Genomic DNA, 8892 nt, shown 5'->3' with positions numbered 1-8892 from the left:
CACGTGCTTACCTATGAACACACACACACACACACACACACACACACACACACACACACAAGCCTAAATACTAATACAGAATTAATGAAGTGACCCTCAGTGAAACGGCCTCAGCAGCTAAACTCCCTAATGTCGAGTTTGTGGGCCCTGTCCCTTAGCCTCAAGGCCACATCTCACTGGAGACTGTCACACAGGAGCCTCAAAAGCTGGGACAACTCCACAGCCTTCTTCCCGACTCCTGGATGGCCTCTGTGAAAATGATGTCATCCCAGGCTCCAGCCACCATCTTCACAGCCATATCCAAGGACAATAGACAGAAATATATTCTCTGGGCCTGTTTCCACATTATGTGAAAAATGGCTAAGGTGTTTTCCTTTTCTTTTTTTTTTTTTTTTCTCTTGTCATAGCCTAGGCTGACCCTGAACCCAAAGCCCCAATCCTCCAGAGTTCTGTAATTATAGGAATGAACCACCAGGCTGGGCTTAGAATTTTCTTAGCCAAATGTTCAGAAGTGATTAGTGATGGGTGTCCTTAAAATACTGTACTTGTAGGGTGAGTCTTTTCCCGAAACTTTGGATTATGATTAGCATGCCAGGGTACAAACAGAAGCATGCAAAAGAACACTCAGAAGAAGAGACAGCTCAGCAAGGGAGGACTTGCTCTTGCAGAGGACCCAGGTCCAGTCCCCATCATTGGCAGCCCCCAGCAGAGGTCACTGCCCCAGCAACAACTCTCTTCATGGCATCTGGATGAAGAGAGTGTCCGTCAGCCTTGAGGACAACATGGATACACTGAGGAGAGAGGTGGACCAAGCTCTTTGGAAAGGAAATTCACAGGGTAGTACATAAGAGAACGCAGGCCTCAAACCCTGGTTCTGGAGCAGAAAGTAGGAGGACAGCTCTGGACACACTGGAAAGCTATGCATGCTGGCTGCTCAGCCACACCCTTCTATTGAGAGTATGAGGTTGAGCAAGTGACCATCCCTATTTGGAAAGAAGACTGGCAAGCCAAGCTCCTGAAGATTCACCCATACAGAATCTAAATGGCCATTCTGAATCCCTAGGATACCACAGTGGGCTCCTGGGACTTGCTCACAAATCGCCTCTGCCAATTCTCACAGCACAATTGCTTTATGTGTCGGGGGTGGGAGGTCATCAATGGAAGCTTGCCTTATGTTTAGGGCTTAAATTATATTTCAAATGCATTCTTTTTAATACCAGAAAGTGAACCCAGACTGATGGAGCCTCAGAAAGTTGCTGTCCCCTGCCTTTGGCTCTGGAGTCATCCATCTACCCTGCAGAGGAAGGCAGGGAACTTCTCCTTGCTTGCTAAACTATGTGCCCTCTCCAGATGCATTCTTGGGGGCCTTCACAATGCAGGAAAGCGAAGCGTGGGCAGGAAAACTTACAGCAGGCACAGGTTCTCACAGAGCAATCCAGGGAAAGGTGCCAGGTAAGACGGAGCTGTTCATGGTCTTAATTAACCACTTAATCTGTTTCAACACCCGTAGCCAGACACCGGAGGTTCCATGGTCAGGACCATCCATGGCCTGGTTATTGCTATAAAAGACACTGGACACAGACTCAAATAGGCCTAAGCTTGGGTCCTTGCTCAGCACTGACTGTGTTTGGCCTTGGCTTATCTTCTCTCTAAGCACCAGACAACATCACTATTAGCAAACACAGGACATGAGGAGGAGGCACTGCTTGCCTGACTTTCTCTAGCATTTTCCCAGCCACAAGTAACCTTACTGTCTGTAAGGTAGCCATGCAACAATCCAACCTCATAATGCCTTTGTAATATTTTCGTAATCTGTTGTCTAAGATGAGGCCGGTTCTATGGAAACAGCCTCCTGTGCAACCACACTGAGCATCTGCCAATGCCTGCAGCCTGATTTCCACTTCTTTTTCTTATGTTGAATCCTAGTGATAGCTAAACACTTTTGTCTAAAAAAAAAAAAAAAAATAGCACAGTGTCATGTGGCCTCATTGTTAGAAAAATATGTATGTTAAATATGCCAACAGTTTCTTCTATGCATAAATACACACATAGCTGTGTCTAGAATAATGCTCACTCAAAATTGAATACTTAGAGATGGGTGGTGGTGGCTCATGCCTCTAATCCCAGCAATCGGGAGACAGAGGCAGGCGGATCTCTGAGTTCCAGGCCAGCCTGGGCTACAGAGTGAGTTCCAAGAAAGGCTTCAAAGCTACGCAGACAAACCCTGTCTCAAAAAAACAAAATGAAACCAAAAAAAAAAAAAAAAAAAAAAAAAAGTGAATACTTTGAAGTGTTGAGTTAAGGATTTTTGTTTATTTGGTTAATTTACCTTTTCTAGTGTGTTTTTGAGTATAATTTTCACATAAAAATGTTCTAAGAAAGAAAAAGAGACCCCCAAAGGCAATGAGCTGTAATAAGTTTATTTTTTGCAGAGAATGTTAATTCTTTTTAACTCTCTGCTTTTCTGCATTTTCCAGAGCTACTCATCTTTTGGAAGTCAGTTAATTGTGTCCTCCTGGTCTTTCATTGAACACCCTAGAAGGGACAGTTTGTGGCACTTTTTTCTGTATCTGTATTCACACCATCTTGACCTTACCCCATGACCACACGTTAATGGACTGATAGAATTGTCTTTTTTCCCCTAACACTTTGAGAGCAGATATCATGTCTTTTTCTTAATGATAATGTATCATGAAGCAGTTCTTCCCAACATTAGATTAATACACAGGCTGAAGTTGACACACTGACATGTGGAAAGATGGTTCAGTGGTTAAGAGCACTGGCTGCTCTTCTGGAGGACTGGTGTTTGAGTCCCAGTTCCCACATGGTGGTTCACAATCATCTGTAACTCCAGTTCCAGGGGATCCAATGCCTTCTTCCAGCTGCTGGGAGCCGTACACACACATGGTACACAGATATACATGCTAGTATAACATCTATCCGCATAAAATAAAAGTAAATAAATCTTTTTCTAAATGAAGTTATTTCACTGAACACACCCTACAGCCATACACAGTAATTGTCATCTGTTTTCTAAACTGAATCCCCTGGTGTTTCCAGATTTATCAGGCTGCAAGGTACATAATTAAAGAGGAAATAAATTTTAAATCAAAACTCTTTTTTGTTGTTGATTTTTTTCTTTAGGTAGAGTCTCACAATGTAGACTAGGTTATGCTCTAACTCACAGAGATCAGCCTGCCTCTGCCTTTCTAGCTCTGGGATTAAAGTCATATGTCACCATACCCAGCCAAATGCATTCCTTTTATTAAAAATTTCTCATAAAATATATTTTAACCTTATTGTTTTTCCCTCCCCCAACCAAAATTCCATTTCCTTTTCCTATCATCAGTGTCCTCTCCTACCTTCCCCTGAAACTCTTTATTCCCTCCTGAACAATGGACCCTTTCTAGTCTCCTAGATCCTATGGTACTCCAAGACAAACACACAAATCTAAAGATTCAATGTGGAGATCCATATAGGAACCTAAATGTGATATCTGTCTTTCTGGAGCTGAGTTCCCTCACTCAGTATAATGGAGTTTCCAGCTCCATCTACTTAGCTGCAAATCTCATGGCTTCATTTGTATTCACAGTTGTATAAAGTTCTACTGTGTATATACACCACATTTTCATTAGCCATTCGCCAGTTAATGGACATCTGAGCTGTTTCCATGTCCTAACTATTGTGAATAGAGCAGCTGTGAATATGGGTGGCTATGTGTCTCTGTAGTAGGAATTAGAGTCCTTTGGTATGTATCCAGCAGTACTGAAGCTGTGTCATCATTAAACACAATCTCACTGCTCCTGGGTAGTATGGAGACCCTTATTGCCAGAATCCCAGAGTTCTTTGAGCATACCTCTGTTATACACAACTGTTCTTAGAGTAGTTTCACTAGAGGCTTTCCCAGCTATGCCATAAGTTCCCTGAAGTCAAGTACAGTGTTATTTTACCCAAGTGTCCCTGAATCTAGTAGTGTCTATAAGAGCAGTTCTCAGATTTTGGGTCATGACCCTATTGAGTGTCTGTCTTAGTTAGGGCTTCTATTGCTGTGAAGAGACACCATGACCACAGCAACTCTTATAAAGGAAAATATTTAATTGAGGTGGCAGCTTACAGTTTTGAAGATTCAGTCCATTATCATCATGGTGGGGAGCATGGCGGTGTGCAGGCAGAGATGGTGCTGACTACATCTTGATCAGAAGACAACAGGAAGGACTGTCACTGGGCAGTATCTGCACCCACCCCCACAGTGACACACTTCCTCCAACAAGGCCACATCTACTCTAACAAAGCCACACCTCCTAATAGTTCTACTCCCTATGAGCTTATGGGGGCCAACTACATTCAAACTACCACAGGGTCCTATATCAGATAACCTGCATATCAGTTATTTACATTATAATTCATAACAGAACAGGAACAGAATTACAGCAATGAAGTAGCAATGAAAGAATTTTTTCTCTGTGTAGTTTTGATGCCTGCCTTAGATCTTGCTCTGTAGACCAGGCTGGCCTCGAACTCACTGAGATCTGCCTGGCTCTGCCTCCCGAGTGCTGAGATTAAAGGTGTGCGCCGCCGCCGCCGCCGCCGCTAGCACATTGAAATAATTTTATGTTTGGGAGTTACCACAACATGAGGAACTGTATTAAAGGGTCACAGCATTAGGAAGGTTGAAAATCACTGGTCCAGATTATATTAGAAATTGTGTGTGTGTGTGTGTGTGTGTGTGTGTGTGTGTGTGTGTGTGTGTGTATTAGGTAATTGGATGTTCAGTTTCTTTTGGCCTGAAAGATTTCTGTGGACTGGGGGTGGACATAGTGTGAATGTGCATACATTTTTCAGGCACAGTTGGATCTGTGATGGCTAGTCTTGGTAGAGCAGGGAACCTCCGCTGAAGAATTGTCGCTAGCACATCAGTCTGTGAGCACATCTGTGGGGCCTTGTCTTGATTGCTAATTGATGTTGGAGGGTCCGGCCCAGTGTGGGAGGTTCCATCCCTAGGCAGGTGAGCCTGCAGAACACGAGCCTGGTGGAAGCCAGTGCAGAGTTCTTCCATAGTTCCTGCCTCTGCTACTGCTGGAGTTCCTGCCCTGACTTCCTTCACTGATGGGTAGTGGCCTGGAAGGGTAAGTCAAATATTACTCCCACGCACTTTGTCTTTGGGTGGAGTGGTTTATCACACAACAGAAAGCAAACTAGAAAGATGTTTTTTAGGAAATATAAAGAATGGATATAAAGAATAGATGTGCTGGAGAGCTACCATGAGCCAGATACTTGACATGTGTTGTAGATATCATATTCTTTCTTTTCTTTCTTTCTTTTTTCTGGGGTGGGGTAAGGACCTGGATTTAATCTGAGAAAAATTTCCATGTAGATGAATCAGTTACTTCCAAGAAATATGCACAAAATAAACATGCACATGGGTCATTTCACTCCAGCCACAGTCTTGAAAGCCAGGAAAGAGACCCAGGCTTCCATCTCCCACCTTGCATGTTCTCCAATGACAGTGAAGGAATAAAGTAAGGTCTTCAGTACTCCCCTCCTCCACAGATGGATATTAAATGGTGTCCCTTTAAGCTATCAGGACTGCTGAATGGGGAAGGTTTGGGGCTTTGCCTCACCTTTATGAGTGTCTTGTCATAATTTTTAGAAGAGATATCATATTCTTATTTTACAGACACACGGCCTAATCTGAAATGACAAAGAAATTTGACCTGACCCAGGGAGAAGGCAAGTTGAGTTGGAAACCCTCAGACAGATCAAATATGGAGCCAAAAACTCACATCACACGATCTCACAGGATAAACTGACTTACCCTTCTCCTTCAGGATTCCACAGCTATAATGCACAGAACACTGGAGAACTAGGCACAACTCATTGACCATGAGAGCTTGTTTTAGGTCTCTGTGTTCTCATGCATTAAAAAAAAAAGTAACAAAATAAAAGAAATGGCTCTTACACAGAGCTGTTGGGAAGTCGGGTGCAATCAGGTGACTTTGATCTGGACAGTATCAAGGCATGAAAGGGGGCCATACAGTTGCCATGAAGTTACGGAGGATGGCTGCATTCTTCAGAAATGGGGTGCAAGCAATGGAGAAGAATATGTGTTACCATTGCCTTGGTTGAGGGATGTGAGGCTAGGTAATGCTATTAGGAGACATCTCACTTTATGTGGTGAATTGGCTCAGTTTGGTAAACAGAGCCCTGTGTTTTGTGGGAGAAAATGGGAGGAAGAAGCCATGGCATGGCTAAGGCACAGTCTTGGTTCTTGCTAAAAACAAGGTAATGGGGAAGAAATGGAGAGCCCTGAAATGTAAAGTCACTGGAGACAAAGACTAAACTGCCTTCAAGCGTGCAGCTGCTCAGAGTCCAAGAAGTGTTCCACCCATGCCCCTTCGTCTTCATGAACCTGAGATGAAGCTGGACAGGGCACCCAGCCTTACTTGACAGAGGTTGACACTACCATGCTATGATTCGAATGGGAAATGTCCCCGCAAGCTCATGTGATTGAACACTTAGTCCCCAGGTGATGGTGCTCCTTAGAAAAGGCTATCTAAACTTTAGGAGGTGGGTTATAACAGGAGGGACTTCTGGGGTTGGGGTGGGTGCTGGATAAGAGAGTTATAGCGTATGCTGGAGTCTAGTTCCAGACTCCCTCTGCCTCCTGATCCACTCAGATGTGAGCCAACGCCACACACCACACTCTCGGGCAGCTCTACATTCCCTGCAACAGTGAGCTGAAGTAAATCCTCCCTCTCTTGAGTTGCTTCTCTTGGGTGTTTTATTGCAGCAACAAGAGATGCAGCTAGGACACTGCAAGACACAAGAAAAGCTGTGGGGCGTTTACCTACCAACCCCACAGCTCCCCAGAGTTTTCTTGAGTGTGAGCTGCAGGAAATATTAGATAAAAGGATTTATTGCGGAGAATCTTGCAGAGATAAACATAGAAAATAAAGGATAACCTCGAGAGGGCCTGGAACCTATTCCAACAGGCCCCGACTGTCTCTGCCCCAGGGTATTTATAGAGACGCCAAAGGATGGAGCAAAAGACCTCCTCCCCCAGCACAGCCAAGTGCAGGCCATCTCAGACACCTGCACTCAGGACTGTGGTCCTGATCATCCTCTATGCGGACCTGCTGGGTAAAGCCACGAGGAACCCGAAAACAGGCTCCCACAGAAAGCTCACTTGGACACAGTGCAGCAGAGGCCCACCAGCGCAGCTAGAGTGGGAGCCCAGGTTTGTCCATTGGTTTTCACTTTAAATTCAATGTTCTTTCTTCAGTCTCAAACTAAAGGAGAAGAACTCATCCTTTTACTTAGTGGATACTGGTTTTTGAAGATTTTTATCTTTAGTTTTAATTATGTATACGTGTGTTTATGCACCTAAGTGCAGCAGAGGGCAACAAGAAAGTGTTGAATCTCTGGACTGGAGCTATGGACAGTTGTGATCAGTCCAAACATGGATGCTAAGGACTCAAACTCTATCCCACTTGGAAGAGCAGTTTCCAGTAAGCTAGTACCAAAAGTAAGTTAAGATAACCACTGAGCATCCCATCTCTCCAGCCCAGAGTGGAGACTTTAGTAACTCGGTTTGCCTGGTGCAGGAAGAATTTCATTTCAGACCAAGACTGTCTAACCCCAGAGTCTGCATTCAGCCACAGGGTAGTGTTAACTTTCTGCTCTGCTAAGGACAAAACTAGTCTGACCAGGGAAGGGGCTGTCATAGCAGTGAGAGTTTTGGACTTTCCAGCCACAGAGCAGGAGCGTCCTGTCCCCTACCCCCACATCTCAGTAGTCCTGACCTCTAGCAGGCTGAAGGGATGCCTCCTCCGGAAGCCCCAACATCCTGCATTCTGCTAAACCCCCAACCCATTCGGCAGCCTGTCCCAGGCGAAACACGCACAGCCTGAGCTGACAGGCTGGGGAGGAATTACCGGCCTCTGGGCTAGAAATAGCCCTCCGAGAAGTGTGCAGTGGCTACGTGTCCACAGGGTGGAGAGGAGGCGAGGAGTCCCAGGACCCCAAGATAACATGAGTCCGGATATGTAGCGTCCTGAACATGGGTAGGCTAACTCAGGTCACCGGTTCCAAAGAGGTGAGTGGGAACCAGGATATCTGCTCCCCTACGTGGACTTCGTGACAGGCCCAGGCATCCTGAAGGGGGGAGGCTGGGTCCCGTGGGTGGCCTCTGAGCACTAATCTGATGAGATAGCTGGTGTGAGCACAACACACACACACACACACACACACACACACACACACACACACACACACGGTTCCTCTGCAGTCCCAAGCTTCTTTTGTTGCCTCCCGACACAGTTCCCAGTCTTGGATGTATGTGTGTCTTTCCTGGTTTTGGACAAGGGAACAGAGGGGAAATGCAGGAGGAGAATGCAGTCTGGCAGCGTCCTGGAGGACTGGTCACCCAGGGCTCCAGCCTTCGCCCCTTCCTCCCCCTGAAAAAGGCATCCAAAGTTCACCCAAAGAGACCTTGTTCCCAGTGCATTGAATCTCCCTGCCTCTCCTGTCATTGTCATCTGCATGCGTGGAGTGGCCCTGGTGGCTTCAGCGCTGGAGACACATGAGTAAACCCTCTCCTCCCCAAGTTGCTTTGGGCCATGGTGTTTATTACAGCAACAGAGAAGTAAGCTAGGAAGTGGATGCCACCAATAGATGAACGGGGCAACAGAAGGGATGGGAGACAGGATAAATTCCCAGAGCGCTGGAGTGGGTGAAGCCTTGGGAAGGGTTCCATCCACCACCCTTCCCATGCTGACCCATGGGGAAGCGAGTGCAGAGACCAGAAGTGATCTGTGTAGGATTACACTCCGTGTTTAAGGGAAATGAGGCCAATACTGACTGGAAAGCCAACACACATGACAGGGTTTGGTG

This window comes from Peromyscus leucopus, chromosome 3 (genome assembly GCF_004664715.2).
Source record: "Peromyscus leucopus breed LL Stock chromosome 3, UCI_PerLeu_2.1, whole genome shotgun sequence".
NCBI lineage: Eukaryota > Metazoa > Chordata > Mammalia > Rodentia > Cricetidae > Peromyscus > Peromyscus leucopus.
The sequence above is the reverse complement of the archived record's forward strand: the minus strand, read 5'-3'. Positions refer to the sequence as shown.